The sequence below is a fragment of the Vombatus ursinus genome, unplaced genomic scaffold (genome assembly GCF_900497805.2).
Source record: "Vombatus ursinus unplaced genomic scaffold, bare-nosed wombat genome assembly UNPS02000582.1, whole genome shotgun sequence".
NCBI classification, from domain to species: domain Eukaryota; kingdom Metazoa; phylum Chordata; class Mammalia; order Diprotodontia; family Vombatidae; genus Vombatus; species Vombatus ursinus.
The window spans coordinates 7,670,537-7,689,413 of NW_020940360.1; the positions used below are offsets into that span (position 1 = coordinate 7,670,537).

Below are 18,877 nucleotides of genomic sequence, written 5' to 3' on the forward strand. Positions count from 1 at the left end.
AGAAAACTCCTGTTATTGATGAAGATACAATCCAATCTAATAAATATTTATTAAGCATCTGCTATATGCAAAGCACTGTGTGAGATACTGGGGATATATTTACTCCCTACCCTCAAGGAGTTTGCAAATCTAATGAGAGAGAAGGTAACTCATAAAAGGAGGAAGAAAAGGGGATGGGGGTAAGGGACACCAGAGGGTACCTGGGGCAGGAGCATCTTGTTCCATGAAATTAAAATGAGGTAGGGTAGTACATGAAAAATGGGGAAGTGAGGGATAGACCACTAAATGCACTTAGCTTAGGTGGATTAAGTCAAAGAGCTAAATAAAAAAATAGGCATTAATAATTAGGTGTCAGTTTGGAAAGAGGTCTCTGCTGTAGTGCCCAGGTATTTAAATTTAGCTGTGTACTGCTTAGTATATTTCCCAACTCTATGGATAAAGACAAGGTGGAATAGTAGAAAGAAATGCTAAAGCTGGAATCAGAGGACTTGGGTTAGGATTCCCACTCTGTCACCTGCTACCTGTGTGACCTTGGCAAATTACTTTCCCTCTCTGAGCCTCAATTTTTTCATCTGTAAAACAAGGGCAATTGGACCAGATTGGCCGGGGCATGGGAGGGGGGAACCTGTGGCCTTGAGGCCGCATGTGGCCTCTTGGTCCTCAGTGCAGCCTTTTGATTGAGTCCAAGTTTTACTGAACAAATCATTTTATTAAGGGAATTTCTTCTGTGAAGTTTGGATTCAGTCAAGTGGCTGCACTTGAGGACCTAGAGGGACACATGTGCCCTTGAGGCTGCAGATTCCCACCCCTGGATTAGATGATCTCAATCTAATCTAATCTAATTATAGGTCTAGGCTTCTAACCTAGGTCCATGACTCTATGATTCCATAAATAGCATGGATGGCATGCTTATCATTTTTCCAGACTAAGTAGAGCTATGAAGGATAGTTACCACATTGAATGAGAGTCAGGATCCAAACAACAACAACAACAAACTCTCAAAATATCCTAACAGGTTAGAACTTCAGGCTGGATTCAATATGACTAAATTAAATAGAGATAAATATTAAGTCATACACTTGGATTAAAAAATCAACTTCACAAGGTCAAGATTAGGGAGACATGGCTGGGTGGCAGTTTGTCTGGAAAAAAAAAAGGATTTGGGAGTTTTGGTGAACTGCAAAGTCACCATGAGTAAAGGAAGTTCAATATGGTCATGAAAAAAGCTAATGTGATTTTAAATTGCACAAAAAAGGCATGGCATAGCATACAAGATTAGGGAGATGACAGTTTTTCTCTGCTCTGATCTGACCATAGGATGATAGAATTAGAGCTGGAAGGGACCTTTGAGGCCACCAAGTACAATCTTCTCATTTTACAGATGACATATTCAGGGACGCATCGTCAGTAAGAGTTTGAGGCAGGATTTGAAGTCAGGTCCTCCTGACTCTAAGTCTTCTGCTCCATCTACTGCAACTCACTGCCTGTATGTGGTACAAGCACTTTTGTTATGTTCTAGGTGCCACATTTTAAAAAGGACGTTTGTCAAGCTGGAGAACAACCAGAGGAGTGCAACTACCATGGTAAAGAGCTTTGAAGATTGCCATCAATTGAAGAAAGTGAGGTTGTTTAGTCTAGAGAAGAGAATGTTTAAGGGGTACATGACAATTGCCTTCAACTCCTTGAAGGACAGCCATGTGGGAGAAGGCTTAGGCTTGTTTTTTCTGGCTCCACACAGATGAACATGGAACAGTGAAGGGGAAGTCTCAAAGAGTCAAATTTAGGTTTTCTATCAGTAAAAGTTTCCTATTAATTAGAGCTATGCAGGTTACGGACACATATGGTAATTTCCCCCCTTTATTAAAAGTGTTTAAGCAAAGTCTGGATGACAACACGTCATTATGTTATAAAGGTAAGTCTTCTTCAAGTACAGGTTGGATTAAATGACCTCTGATGTCCCTTTTACTTCTAAGATTCTCTGAGGTGTAATGGTTGTGGAGAAAGATTAAAAGTGAAGACAACTGTTAGGAAGCTATTGCAACAGATCAGGTAGAAGGTAATGAAGTAGGGTTGTCACTAAGGAAATGAGGAGAGAATAGATGGACAGGAAGAGAAAGGATGGAATCAAAGATAATACAGAGGCTTTAGACCTAGATGATGGAGAGAATGGGCTTCCATTGAATGAATGAATAAGGAAGTGAATGGGGCCATCACCAGTCATCTTGACTTTTGTCTTGCCACTGGATTCTGATGATTCTGGAGGAGAGAGTGGTGCTGATGACTTTATACAGCTCTGCCTCACTTAAATCCAATTCACACACAAGTCAAGACATCACCCTCATGATGTCAATGGTGCTCTTTGAGAACAAAGAAGAAGAAGAAGAAGAAAGGAGTGAATGAATTAATGAAAAAGCACGTATTAAGCACTTACTAGGTACCAAGCAGTGTGTTGAGCTTTGAGTATACTAATAGACAAACATTCTCCAGATCAATATAGTAGTCCTATCAAAACAGAAAGTAGATTTAGTCTGGCAAGATTTGTTTTTGATAAATCCGTGGTGTTTCATTGTGATAACTTCCCTTTCCAAGCATTCACAAACTATCTGATGGGGTTGGAATCTGAGCCCCAGAAAGGAAAAACTCTGGCCCCCCCGACCATTTCCCATCCTTGGTCCCACCCAGGCTCCATTTCCCACCCTTGGGAATTCTATTACACCCAATTTCCCCTCCATTGTCTTGCCTCCCTACGGCCCCTGGCCATTTCCCATCCTTGGTCCCACCTAGGCTCCATTTCCCACCCTTGGAATTCTATTACCTCATGGACTACTTGGCCACTCCTAGATCCCTCCCACAGTCTTTCTGTATATAAGTCCATCTTGTCTCCATTAAGATGAGCAGATTTTCACAATCTAGCCAATAGCCCACAGATGCTCAGATTCCTTAAGAATAGAGCTAATATGGTGAATCTTCAATAAACTTTGTTTTTGGCTGCAAGAAGGCTTGGGTCGAATTTTTTCAGGCAGAAGCCAGGCATCATGATTTTGGGATCCCAGGACCCCTTACCTCTAGACTGCATCATATCCTCATTCAGAAATCACACTGGAAAGATTTTAAGCCTTCTTTTTTTTTGGTACCCTGGGATATACTTCCTCTAAAAATAAAACCAAGCAGGCAAAAGGGGATCTAAGGTGTAGGTGGAAGGGTTAACCTTGGTCTAAAGAAGGATTATTTCTTCCTCTGAGAGAGAAAGAGAAGACTAATTTAAAGATATTGAAGATTTGAGGAGGTCTCCTCTGTAAAGAAGGACATGAAATTATCAAACACAAATGAGAAACACCTTATTCCTGACTGAGTACTGTTGTTTGTCCTTCATTCTCAAAAAGGACCATGACATCAGGAAGGTGATGCCATGATTTGCAAGTGAATTGGATTTAAGTGAGGGAGGGCTCTGCCAAGTCACCAGTCTCACATTCTTCTCTGTAGCCATCTGGGTTCAGTGGCAAGATATAGATCAGGATGACTGAAGATGGCCCTGGATGCAGTGGGAGACTTTGACCTTTTTAAACTAAAGTCTTTAACAGGTCTCAGTTTGACTGAGGCAATGCCCGTTCAGTGATTAAGGCCAGGTAAGAAATGAAGACAGACACTTTACCTAGACAAAAAAAAAAATCGATCTGGGAGGAAAAGACCCTCAGTGTTTCTGACCAAAATAGAAACAATTGCTATTTATATTCATTTTGAGCCAATCTGGGCCCAAACAATGACCAAATGGGCCTTGGCCTGGGACCTGTTGTTGGTCAAAGGAGATTAGAGATATCGGAGCCTGAGTGATTTGGGTTGAAGGCATGGTCTTTAAGAAAGAAATTTAGCCCTTCCCCCTTGCTCCTATCTCACTGTTCAGTCTAGCCGCCCTATCTCCCCTGCCATGGCCACCCTCAGTGTCAAACCTGAAGCCCAAGCCAAGGTAGATTTGTTCAGAAGGGAACTACTCAGGCACATAACTGCTTGGAGATCCTACTTGGAGCTTATTTCCCCACGAAGATTTCAGAGCTGAATGAGTTCTCGAAGGACCCATCTCTGAATGAGGATTTTAATCTCCTAAAGGACCTCCTGGACATCCCAGTCCCTGACCCAGCCAAAGAAAAAGAGAAGGAAGAGCATTGGAAATGAGAAGAGAAAGATAATAATGATGGAAAGAAAAAAAGAGGAAGATGAAGATAAAGGTCCTCCTTCTGGACCTATAAGTTGCAATGAGAAGATTGTGGCCCTTCTGGGTCAGTTGAAGGCTGAGATCAAAGATGGGAAAGAATAGCTCAACCTGGTTTCCATGTGGCTGTAGCTACAGGTTCCCTGAATTGAGGATGGAAACAACTTTGGATTGGCTCTCCAGGAGAAGGTATTTGAGCTGATGACTGCAGTCAGAACTAAGCTGGATGGCTTCCACACTCAGATCTCAAAGTACTTCTCTGAAAAAGGTGATGCAGTGGCTAAAGCAGCAAAGCAACCACATAGGGGCCACTACTGACAGCTGGTTCATGAATTGGATGAAGCACAGTATGGAGAGACAAGACTGATGGTCATGGAGATCCAAAATACTTATGCTATATTATATGTTATCATCCTGAAGAACTATGAGATCAAGAAGCCCAAGGGAGACACAAAAGGAATGATCTACTGAAAAAAAAAAAGGGAGCCTGCTTCCCTTCTCCATCACCCCTTAATTACAATTATCTGTCTTGCCAAAGTCCAGCTTCCATTTAGAACAGCCTGTAAAATCCAAAATATCCTATAAGGTTTCAGTGATCAAAATTCGCATTTCTTTGGGCAGAGCACCCACATGGGAGTGAGTACTGGTCAATCAAAAAATATACATTGTGTCTACCAACTGCCTTGCATTGGGGATATAAAGACAAAATCAAAACAGGAACCATTCTCAAAGAATTCACATTAAATCAGCACAAACATGACTAGCAATAGATAGGCCTTACCTGTGTTCTTTCTTTCACTCTGGCCCTTAGCCAGGTGTGGTCCTCTACTGATATTCATAGGATTTTAGGTTTAGAGCTGGAAGGGATCTCAGTTTAATCCAAATCCCCTTATTTTACAGATAAAGAAACTGAGATCCAAAAAACAGTGACTTATTCAGTCACATAGAAAATAATTGACAGAGCTGATTCCAAATCAAGTGCACCATGATGCCTCCAAGTTTTAATCTAAAATCAAACTAATCCATGTCCCTAATTTTTTAAAGGCAGAGTTCTACTCTTCATTCTCCTATTCTGCATGTAGGGCAGCTAGGTGGTGCAGTGGATAGCGTGCTAGGCCTGGAGTTAGTAAGACTTATCTTCTTGAGTTCAAATCTGGCCTTAGATACTAACTAGCTGTGTGACCCTGGGCAAGTCACTTAACCTTGTCTGCCTCAGGTTTCTCATCTGTAAAATAAGCTGGAGAAGGAAATGGCAAACCCCTCTGGTATTTTTGCTAAGACCCCAAATAAGGTCATGAAAAGTTGGACACAACTGAAATGACTAAACAATAAATTTTACATATGATATATTTAACAGCAGGCAGTATGATATAGTAGAAAAATTGGGCTGGGGTTATTATATTTAGAAGCATAGTTTCCATATCTATAAAATGAGGTTAGACTAGTTGGCTTCTAAGGAAGCAACACTTGTATATCTTTACCATGTGGGGTTGTTGTGAGGAAAGTGTTCTAACCCTGTCAGGATTACACAATTAAAATACAAATAACTGCATGTAAATGGGTCAGGTGTCAGCTAATAGGATTTTATTTATTATCGCTGAATGAAAGCTCTCCAAAACTTTGCTATCAGAGATCAAATTCAAACAGGTACTGCCAAGCTGGAAAGAATTGTCCACTCTTACTAATGCATTGTTGATGGAGTTGTGAACTGATCCAACCATTCTGGAGAGCAATTTAGAACCACATCCAAAAGGCTATAAAACTGTGCATAACCAATTTACCCATTTATACCACTGCTAGGTCTGCATCCCAAAGAGACTAAAAAAAAAGGACCTATATATACAAAAATATTTATAGCAGCTCTTTTTGTGGTGGCAAAGAATTGGAAATTGAAAGGATGCCCATCAATTGGGGAATGGCTGAACAAGTTGTGTTATATGGTTCTGATGGAATACTATTGAATACTATACTGAATACTATAAGAAATGACAAGCAGGATGCTTTCAGAAAAGACCTGGAAAGACTTACATGAACTGAAGCAAAATGAAGTGAGCAGAACCAGAAAAAACATTGCACACAGTAACAATGGTATTGTATGATAATCAATTGTGAATGACTTAGCTATTCTCAGCAATACAGTGATCATTCTAAGACAATTCCAAAGAACTCATAATGAAAAATGTTATCCACCTCCAGAGAAAGAACTGATGGAGTCTGAATGAAGATAGAAGCATATTTTTAAACTTTCTTTATTTTTCTTGTTGTTGGAGGTTGGGGTTGGTCTTTTCTTTCACGACATGACTAATATGGAGATATGTTTTGCATGACTGCACATGTATAATCTATATCGAATTGCTTGCCTTCTCAATGAGGGGGAAGAGGACTAGAGGGAGAGAATTTGGAACTCAACATTTTAAAAACAAATATTAATTTTTTTACATGTAATTGGGAAAAAAAGAAAAAAAAAAAGAATTGCCCTGTCTTCCGAGGACCAGCCTAGCTAAGTTGAAGAGATGATTCATTACAGTGTTGGCTACAAAGTGATCTTTTTTTGGTTCCAATTGTTAATGAAGAGCATTTACTAAGGCACAGATGAATTGTGATGCTTAAGTGGAGAGAATGCTCACACATCATCATCATCATCATCACCACAATCATCATCACTTAACAGCAATAAAGACCTTTAGTGTTTCCAAATTCTTTAGAGCATTATCTCATTTAATCCTTACAGCAATCTCATGAAGCAAGTGTTAAAATTATTCCTATTTTCATTTTACTGATGAGAAAACTTAGAGTCAGAAAGTCTCAATAGAATCAAAGACTTTAAATTGGCAAAAGGAACTTAGAGGCCATTTAGTCCCAGCTCCCTCATGAGGAAACTTGAGGCCCCGAGAAGTGAATTGATTGACCCAGAAAAGATCAAGATCAAAATCATACCTGCAGTAAGTAGTGTGACCAAGATGCTTTGAACCCAGGTCCAAATCTGCCAAGTATTTAACTGCATGACTTAGATTTGCCCACTCTCTCTCTCAGCTCATAAGTGACACAGTTGTTATCAGAACCAGGTCTCTTCTGACTCTGAAGCTAGCATTCTTCCCACTTCTACCATGTTGCCTTAAACTTTTATAATAATAGATCTTTGAATTATTGAAGTAAGCAATTAATAATGACAGATGAGAAAAGTGAGCTAATAGTGATAACAAAAATAATATAATAGATGACATTTCTATTATGGTTTACAATTTTCAAAGTACTTTTTAGGTGTTTTCTAATTTGATCCTTACAACAATCCTGTGAAACAGGTACTCAGCTAGTACTAGTTCCGTTTTACAAATGAGGACCTGAAACCCAGGGAAAAACTTGAGCAAGGTCATGTAGCTAGCAAGTAATAAAGCTGGGACTTAAACCTAGGTCTTCTGAAAATACAGTGTTCTTTTCATTTTTACCACAGCTGCCTCTAAAATCAAAGAGAAATACCTAGAACTCTGTGGTAAAGAAATTGACTTAACAAAACTATTTGAAGTTGGTACTAAGGACATGAAAATGTCTTTGGCACTGAAAAACAAAGCAATATGTAATATTATTTTATTTTTTATTTTATTTTTGGCTAGGCAATGAGGTAAAATGACTTGCCCAGGGTCACACAGCTAGTAAGTGTTATGTGTCTGAGTCCAAATTTGAACTCAGGTCCTCCTGAATCCAGGGCCAGTACTCTATTCACTTTGCCACCTAGCTCCCCCAATATTCTAACAATATGATGAGTAAAATGATTTAACACATATAGGAAAATAAAGATAAAAGAGTTGCCTGTTCTGAGCCACTTCAAAATTTTTTTTTTAGTTTCATGATCTTTAAACTTGCCTAATTCCTAAAGATTATAAAGATTTTCCCTTTACTACTTTAATATTAGTTCCTGTTTGCTTCTGTGAATCTGTTTGTGATGAGTGAGTGACTATATAGACACGGCATATATAAAGGTGGGATTTTCTTCCACTATAAACCAATTTCAATAGTTAATATTTTAGTAATTGGAATTTGTTTTAGATTTAGTTTAGATTTTTTCAGGAAACTCATCCCGATAAACTTAGGATACTGTATTCTCAAGATACCTAGAAGAACAAAACATCAAGATGCCACATTTTTGTTGGTTCTAAATTAATTTATATTCTAAAAAGTCAGTAAAGTCAATAAACATTGACTAAGTGCCTACTATGTGCCAAGACTGTGCTAAGTGCTGAGGATACAAATATGAAATGATATAACTCTTCTGATATATGATGAGAAAGCTGAAAAGCCAGAGGGAGGAGTACCCAGCACAGAAACATGATGGAGAAATCAAAGAAGTCCAAAATGAGTGCAGCTGGGTAGGAAATTAGGAAGTCTGTCCTGGCATCTAATCAAAATTAACGTATTATACTAATTTATTTCCGATTCATGCAGTTACTAACAAAAAAGAGAAGGTGGCTATAAGCTGCAGTGTGATAGCTCTCTGAAAATCTAATGGTCTGTATAACCTATGTTTCTTTTTAAAGAACTAAACTTAGAAATTGTGTGCTTCCTGAGTGTTAGTTGATTTTTTGCAAAACAGTTAGCACATCTCTGGGGTCTACTGATTCTTCCCCTATAATATCTCTCACATAGATGATGTGTGGCATAGTAGATAACATACTGAACTTGAAAAATATATTCATAACTATCAATGAGAAAAATTATGGCTGGGTTGGGTTTTCCCCCTTTATTTCCCCCTTTGATTGGGAAAGTATGAATATACATTTCCAGCAGTTGAGCAGCAAAATTGGATCTCAGACTATTTTGTTGTTTAGTTGTTCAGTTGTGTCCAACTTTTCATGACTCTATGGACTATAGCACACCAATACTGTCCATGAGGTTTTCCTTGCAAAGATGCTGGAGTGGTTTGCCATTTCTTTCTCTAGTAGATTAACGAAAACAGAGGTTAAGTGACTTGCCCAGGGAGAAACTGACAGCATTTTTAATTTTTCAGCAGGATAAAAACAACTCTAGTTAGCAAGAAGTTGAAATATGAAGCCATGAGAAAGTGGGATAAATGAGCTCTACCCCCATTATCACAAGGCATGGCTGTATCTTGGAGTCCTCATCTTTCCCATTCTATCAATTAACTTAAGCATGGTTTGTGGTATTTGCTACAGGCACAAAAATTCCTAGTCATGACTCTAGCGTACATAATTTCTTTTTGAAACATAAATTGGAGGATTCCAAAGGAGTACAGCTTGGAAGCCAAATCTAATGTCCTTTTCTCAACTTTCAGCAGTCTTGACCTCTCTGCAACACTGAACACTATTGACCCCCTGGGTACTATTTCCTCTCTGGTTTTTTATAACTCTACCCTCTCTTAGTTCTCCTTCTACATATCTGATCATTTTCTTCTCATGCTCTTTTGTTGGATCTTCATTCATGCCATTACTGCCAAATGTGGGTGTCTCCCAAGGATTTGTCCTAGGCTCTCTTATTTTTTTTTTCATTATATGCTATCACTGGTGACCTCATTGGCTCCCATGGGTTCAATTATTATCTAAATGAAGATGATTCTCAGATCTATTTATCCAGCCCTAGTCTCTCTGTCCTGAACTTTTGAATTTTATCACCAATAGTCTTTTGGACATTTTGAACTTAACGTCCCATAGACATTTCAAATTCAATGGGTCTGAAGCAGAATTCATTGTTTTCTCCCAGACTCACCCTTCTTCTGAATTTCCCTATTATTGTTAAGAGCAACACTATTCTCCCAATCACTCTGGTTCACAACCTTGGGCATCCTCAACTCCTAAATCACCTACAACATATCCAAACCATTGCTAAATCTTGTTCCTACCTTCATGCATCTCTCCTACACACTCCCTTCTCTCTACTCACAAAACCACAGTCCTAGTTCAGGCCAGCATCACCTCTCACCTAGATTACTGCAATAATTGTCAAACCAGTTTTCCCACTATGTGTCTGTATCCACTCCACTCAGAACCCAAGGTCATTTTTTTCTAAATTGTAAGTTGACCATATCTGCCCTCTGCTCAGTGACCTGAAGTGGCTCCCTATTACCTCCAGGATAATATATAAACTCCTTTATTTGGTATTTAGAATTCTCATGATGTGTCCTTTCTACATTTCCGTTTTTTTAATACTTTACTCTCTGCCAAGCATTCCATTCTCTAACAACACTGGCATACTAAAGTTCTCAAACATCATACTCCACCACTCTTCACTGTGCTTTTGAACTCAGTGTCTCCTAAACCCAGAATGCTCTATCCATCCCCTACCCCTTCGCATCTTAGATTTCTTGGCTTCCTTCAAGACTCAATTCAAATCTCATGTACTACGTGAGACCTTTCCTGCTCCTCCCAGGAGCAAATGTCTTCCCTTCTCAGGGTGCTTTCCATCTGTCCATTTGCTGTATGTAGGTGTGTAAATATGTATTTATATACTCATATGTAAATATATATTCTTATTTGTATATATGCATACACACATATTGTATCTACCTCCCTCCCATGTTGCCTCCCTCAATGGAATGTAATCTCCTTGAGGACAGGAACTGTTTTTGCTTTTGTTTCTATCCCCAGTGCTTAGCACATTGCCAGGTATATAGTTAGCATTTAATACATGCTTATTGACTAATTATATTTCATGTTTGGAATGGTCTCTCTTCTCACCTTGACCTATTATAACGCTTGGTTTCTTTGAAGATTCAGATCAAGTGATACCTTCAAAACACCTTTCCTGGTGCCTCCTCCCTCTTTCCCCAGCACTAGCACTTCCCTCTCCTTCTCAAATCCACCTTCCATTGACTGCATTTACCTTGTGTACACCAATGTATGTGATCTATTCATGTTGTCTTCTCCTTTAGAATATAAGCTCCTCGAGGTCAGGGATTTTTTTCTTTGTGAACCCAGCTCTTAGCATGGTGCCTAGCATGCAGTAAACACTTAATAAATGCTTTCTGGCTAATTGATTCATTTACTTGCCATAAATATATTTTCCTAACAATGTCATTTTTATATATCCCTTTGAATATGCACTACTGAAACACAGAAATTTGACCTGATGGCAATACCAACTCCAGTTATCTCCTTCACCACCATTTTTTTTAAAACCACATTTTCTCATTTCCTCAGATTTTCCAAAAGTCTCATGTCCTTGACAATGTTAATACTCAAAGGGTATAATACTTTTATCTTTCAATTCAATTGGTGGTTCTTCATGGAGCCTTCTCTCATTGTTCTCAATCTGTGACTCAACTACAGAATCTACTGTTCATCTTTCTAGCATCTCAATATGCGCACACACAGATAGGCACTAAAAGAAGTTGACTTATCTTTTGTCAATATACATTTCTATTAAACTTTGCTGAAACCTAAACTTGACTTTGCAGAGGCAGGGAAGGGCAATTGTGATCCTTTCCTTGATTTATCCTCCCAAATGTTTATACATGATCACCAGGTGGTCAGGTAGAGACACCTTTGACCTCCACCTCTGCCACAGTAGTGGAGTCTTTTTGAAAACAAATTATCTATATAAATTCAACCATTGAAGTAAGTAAACACTTCTTTTTGTGTTCTCTGTCTATAACATTTCACTCCCATCTATGTGCCTTTGCTTTTGCCCTGTACCTGACATGCTACCCTTCCTCACTTCTTCCTCACAGAATACTTAGCTAATCAGTGAGTCAACAAGCATTTATTAGATGTTTATGATGGGCCAGGCACTGTGTTAAGTACTAAGGCTACAAAGAAAGGAAATATATATACCTATATATATATATATATAATGTACATATATATATATATCTGTACATGTGTGTGTATATATATGTATATGTATATGTATGTATATAGAGTTCTTACCTTCAAGGAATATACATCAGAATGAGGGACATAATATGTAAATAACTATGTCTAGATAATTTATATAAGATCCAGCTGAATGCCATTTCCCATACAAGGCCTTTCTTGATCCACCAGTTACTAGTGTCCTTTTTCTATATTACTTTGCATTTACTTTGTACAGTTATCCCTTCCATATTGCAACTTTCCCCACTGCAGTTTCAATATACTGAAGGTTGGCATAAGAAATTAAATGGGAGGAGTAGCTAGGTGGCACAGTGGATAGAACAACGACCCTGGAGTCAGGAGGACCTGAGTTCAAATCTGGCTGTGTGACTCTGGGCAAGTCACTTAACCCCAATTGCCTCACCAAAAAAAAAAATAATAATAAAATAAAGAAATCAAATTTGAATTTGGGAGCAGTTTTTTGGAAGCTGCTGATGACATGTAAAGGCCAGCAGGTAACACAGAAAAAAAAGCTTAGAAACTCACAAATGCATAAAATATATGTATAGTATTATATAATATCAACACATTTTATCTTTTAATACTATACACCCCCCATAAAAGAAAAAGAAAAAAAATGCAGACTTCTCTGGTAAGAAGGGAAGGCCAAAAAATTATGTGGATTTTCCAGACCTCGGGGATTCTGTTGCCATTAACCCCCGTGATGTGGAAGGGATAACTATACACTTTGAATTCCTTATCTGCATTCATATTTTTCTTCAATGGTATGTAAGTTCCTTGAGGGCAAACACTTTCCCATTTGTCTTTGTGTCTATCCCAAGTACCTATCACAGGACCTGGCACATATTTAATCAATATATGTTGAACTGAATTGTGCCCAGGAGAAGCCCTCTGGAAATCAGATACAAAAATAATTCCAATTTATAGTTTTATGCAACTATTAACAGAAAAGACATATTTCATCTCCACCAGGAACACCAGTTGCTGAACTAGTGTCACCTATAGGCAGGTACATTCAAGAGAACTAGGATTGCAAAGACTACTGGCCCTGCGTCCAGCAGGTTCTCAAAAATCAAGGAAGCAACCTTTCTAGAGAAACAGCCTGGCAACCTTTATCTGCCATCTCTACCTCCTGATTAGCCAAAGACTCTATAAGACCTGGTAAAGGAAGTTCTCACCACCAAAGTCCTTTTCATTGTCAAATGGTTCAAAGTCAGAAACTAATAAAGTTTTATTGATGGAAATGATGCTAAAGAAGATGCATTTCTATTTGTTTTGCCCTTGGACCTTAACAACCTTTGGACCTCTCTATCTCATTTTTCATCTCACTGAAACATCCTATATGCATTCTCCTCTATTAGAAGCATACCTCAGAGATATCACAGATTCCATTCTGTACCACCACAATAAAGTAAATATACATATATATATATGGCAAGACACATGAATTTTTTATTTCCTAGTGCATATAAAAATGTTTCCACCATACTGTAGTCTATTAAGTGTACAATAGTATTATGTCTAAAAATGTACATACCTTAATTAAAAAATACTTAATTGCTTAAAAAATGTTAGCCATAATCTTAGCCTTCAGTGAGTTGTACTCTTTTTGCTGGTGGAGGGTCTTGCCTCAATATTGATGGCCGCTGACTGATCAGGGTGGTGGTTGCTGAAGATTGGGGTGGCTATGGCAATTTCTTAAAATAAGACAACAATGAATTTTGCTCATCAATTAGTTCTTCTTTTCACAAAACATTTCTCTAGCATGCAATGCTGTTTGATAGCATTTTACCCACGGAAGAATTTATTTCAAAATTGGAGTCAATCCTCACAAACCCTGCTGCTGCTTTATTAACTAAGTTTATGTAATATTCTTCAATGTTGTTGTATCTCAGGGAATAGAGACCCAATGAGAGGGAGAGAGATGGGAAATGATCAGTCAGTAGAGCAGTCAGAGCACACACAACATTTATCAATTAAGTTTGCTGTCTTATATGGGCACAGTTGGTGGGCCCCAAATGATTACAATAGTAGTATCAAAGAACACTGATCACAGACCACCATAACAAGGATAATAATAACGAAAAAGTTTGAAATATTGCAAGGATTACCAAAATGTGATACAGAAACATGATGTAAGCACATGCTGTTGGAAAAATGGTGCCAATAGACTTGCTTAATGGAGGGTTCCCACAAACCTTTAATTTGTAAAAAAAAAATGCAGTATTTGTGAAGTGCAATAAAGCAAAGCACAATAAAACAAGGTATACCCATGTGAGCTCCTTGAGAGCAGGTCCTGCCTTGATTTCCTATTTGTATCCCCAGAGCTTAGTATGGTGCTTTGCATATAGTAAGCACTTAATAAATGCATTTTATCTACTCATTCATTCATTCCCTTACTTGAATGTTACAATTTGTTGTCAAACATTATTAGAAGTAGAAGGGAATAGAGGCATAAAGATATATTCCTAGAGATAGGCTGTCTCCCAATGTTCCTTAATGGAACTCTCTTTCCCTCTCTTCCTTCCCTGCAAGTCAGGGCTCATGGCTACTTGGCCCTCTTGGCATAAATATGGACAGCTCCCTGCCTAGTCACTAGAATGTCACACACAACCACAGTCTGGAAATAGTCTCATTCATCTTAGGTGACTGGTCTGTGTGAGCCTGGAAAGTGTGACCTTCTCTAAGACAATGAGTAGTCATTTCACTGGTGACTCCACGCTGAGGAACAAGGGGACTTCTCAACATTTGACTTGCTCAGGTAGCTTGTGTTAAAATAAGCTTTTTGCTTTTCCTTTCTATGGTCTTTCCAAATCTGTTTCACAGGCAAATGTTAACTATTTTATTTTTTAAAAGCCCTTTTAGTTTAGTGAGCCCAGAATATCTACTACTTAAGAGGTAGGCTAGCATCTTGGAAGATGGCTACATGGTCATGAATTCTCCAGGCTACAATAATTCCTGAAGATTGTCTATTACTCTAGAGAGGGGATGATCAAAGTCAGGGAGAAGGAGTGCTTATATAGATATAGTGTATGTGAATATATGCATACATACATATATATGTGTATGTATGTATAGTTGAATATATTCTGTACACACAATACATTCATACATATGTGTATATATAGATGCATATATACATGTATATACATATGTGTGTATCTATATCCATATCTACATTCATCCATATATAGATTCAAGACTGGTTCGTTTTCATAGGACTCTTTGTTTGTAGAGAGAATGATCACTTAGTGTTGCATGCAAGTAAGAGGGGCAGAACTGGTGAAAGCTTGGGAGAGGAGAGATGTCTCTTCTGGCTTCAGGATCCTCTACATGTCTCCTAGTTCCCAAAGTCTTTTTCTTTCCCCAAGGGTCTTTCCTTGAAGAGATCCTGGAACCAGATGTATCCTCTCTTTTAAACAGGAATGCAGAAGAAGGATCTCTCACCTCCCACATCGGTCCTTTTCAAAAGCAAAGGATGAGCAACAATATCAACTCTTCCCCTCGTGTAGTCAAGGAGCATCAATGATCATTCTCTCCACCAATCAGGAGAATCTTATGCAAATGAACCAGTTGAAACTGGGTTTGATACGCAAAGACATATATGCACACATATATTTATATTGGTTTAGATTAGTGATTTCATCAATATTGGTAGCTCCTTTGTCCAATGTAGATAGATCAGCAATTGTTTTGGAAGAACCTCAGGGAGCTGTCTGGGTCACTGAGAAGTTAAGTGACTCTTCCCTCTGATTGGAGGGCTGGAGGGCAGAACATTAAACTTTTCCCAAAGCCTTCCTTTATAAGGACTCACAGCCTTTCAATTCCATGGAACACAGTAACCCAAGTGAGCCACCCCTCCTTTCCCCTCTGCTTTTCAGATTAGTTTTGTGTATTATCTTCCCCCATTAGATTGTAAGCTCCTTGAGGGCAGGGACTGTTGTTTTTTTCTTATTTGTATCCCCATCACTTAGCACAGTGCCTGGAACATATTATGTACTTAATAAATGTTTATTGAATTTAATTGGTCTGAATTGAATTGAGTGACTTGCCCAAGGAGGGTAAACAGTCTGTAAGCTTCTGAAATGGGACTTGAACCCAGTCTTTCTGACTCTAACTCTGGTTTTTATACACTGTCTCTCTCTCTCTCTCTCTCTCTCTCTCTCTCTCTCTCTCTCTCTCTATCTATCTATCTATCTCTGTCTCTCTCTCTGTCTCTGTCTCTGTCTCTGTCTCTCTCTTTCTCATACACACACACACTTTATACACTCTGATACATATACACACACACATATATGTATGTATGTATGTATGTATCCATTCTATGTATATAAGAATATATGCAGTTTAAAACATTTTCAAGAGTTCTGATCATTTTGAATTCATGATCATGAGACTTGGGCTGGGTTGGACTGAAGTATATATTCCATCTTTTTATATTTACTGAGCAAATTAATTGTGTAGACAAGATTTCAAGTTAGCTTGTTTAACTTCCAAAAAATCACTTTTAAGAACTTCAGCACATTACTTTCATACAAGTGGATACTATTAATTATAAATGAGTCTTATCTATCCTTTAAAGCAGGCTCAGTAGGACCTCTACTGGGAAACATTCTGTTAGCAGTTAATTCTATTTATTGGACATACCAAAAAGTAACAAAACTGCATTTCTTTTTTAAAAGTTTCATTCAAAATATTTTTAAGATTATTTTTTCTTAGCATGTAATTGTGATAAACACACATGTACACACACATATCTGCATCACTACTAAATACCCCAAACAATGCTAATACCTGATAATAGGGAATTGTATTCAGCACATCAGGTTTCTGTTATCAGATAATATCAACTATATTAACTAGGACCTTTTGTCTGTATTAAAGCCTTTTGTACTTCTTAGGTATCAATTTCCACAAATATATTTAAATTACTAACATTTAAATACTGATATTCTGCATTTGTCAATATTTTCCATAAGGCAGGAAAAATAGATAATGAATATAATAAATACGTTAATTGTTCTACCCTTTCATAACCAGTAGGCAGGATTCCACGGATAGTCACGACTTGGGTAATACCCTTAGGTGTTACTGTGGAGAGCAGAGTTGGCTGGCCTGTAACCCCTCCAGGACAAAGAAGGGAGTGCTTATCCCTCAGAACTACAAATCTCAGGATTTATTATACTTCTATATGATGATAAAAGATCTATATAGGGCTGTTTTTTTTTTTTGCTGAATGGTGCCAGGAAATGGAACTAAGATCAACAGGTAAAAGAAGTAGAAGGATATAGTAGAAAGAACATTAGGCTGGAAGTTTGGATTCCTGGGTCTTATAACTGGATCTGCCATTAATGAGCTATCAATTGACAATATTGATTTGAGCAAATTGCTTTACTTCCCTGGATCTCGGTGTCCTCACCTGCAAAGTAAATTGCTAGGATTATGTAATCCTTAAGGTCCCTTCCAGTCCCAACATTCCATGTATCATGCTCAAGTTATATGAAGGTAGATTTGGGGTCAAACCCTATAAGTAAGAACTTTCTTAGAATTAAGAGTAACAAAAAGTAGAATGGACTGCTAAATGAAAGATGTTTATTCCCCATCACTAGGCATTTTCTTTTCTTTTTGTTTAGTAAATGTTTATTGAATTGAATTCAATCTCTACTGCAAGGAGTCTGAAAGGGGCAAGGAACCATCTCAGTCATCAACACTTAATCTCCTTGCCAAGTAAAGAGACATGGCAGCTAAGAACAAAGCCACTTTAGGATATAAATTTACTTGCAAAACATGAAGGAGAGAGATAGACCATCATAAACAGTAAAACATCACAAAATAACAAAAAATCCTGCAGGAGAAAACAAACCTACAGAAAGGTTAGCATGGAACCCAACTAAATCAAATTATCCAGAGATCATTTATGGAAGAAACTAATAGAAAGGATTGAAAGAATAGATATGAAATGAAACATATCAGCTGTTTCTCTAGAGATACGTTCTCATGAGTGACAGTAGTAGAATCACCATATTTAGACTCTGATCACTTCATTACCCAAAGCACTATGTGAGGAACTGTTGTTATTGTTGCTGCTCTTCAAAAATGAAGGATGAATAACAACAATGTGAGGAACTAACAATAGCACTTAAGAAAAAGAAATAGGGAAGAGCCTGATACCTGATCAACTGCATATGGAAGAAATCCATAGTTGAGGATCCACATTTAAAGGCATTCAGGAATCAATTTCCAAGTCATCTTAAAGGGAGGGAAGAATAAGAGCAAACAGATCCTAGGCATCCATAGAATTTGGTGGTGATTCCTTCCCCCTAGGTGAAGGGAAAGATCAGTGGTAAAGAGTATCACTAGGCATTTTCTATCAGTTTGTATTTGCTAGGGATGCTATAGAGGAAAGACATGCATTGAATAAGGGTTGGACTGAACGAGGGCTCTTCCAGCGCTTGGGATTTCATGAGTCTGTGAGTCTCTATTTACTATTTGGCAAAGCAAAAATTGCCCACAATATCACACATTTAAAATGTGAATGAAATCCAATAGAAATGTGGGAACAGAAATAATTTAACATGTGCTGATGCACCATCTTACTTTATTATTGTTTATTTATGTAGAAAATGAGCTAATGAGCTGGAAAATGTTTTAAAACTTGCCTCATTTGGAGGATGGAGTGTTACCATCATTACCATCTGTGTGAGCTCCAAACTTGCAGTTCCCTTCCTATCCCTTCAGAGACTGTAGGGGGGAAACTATGACACAGGGAAATAAACACTGGCTCTGGAGTCAGGGGATGTGAGTTCAAACCTTGCCTTTAAAGTGTACTATTGTTGTAGTTGTTTCA

General features: G+C 38.0%; 1 pseudogene; it reads left to right on the plus strand.

The window, feature by feature from the left end:
• The first annotated feature begins 3,925 nt into the window (after positions 1-3,925).
• Positions 3,926-4,688, plus strand: LOC114036914 (annotated as a pseudogene).
• Positions 4,689-18,877: the final 14,189 nt, after the last annotated feature.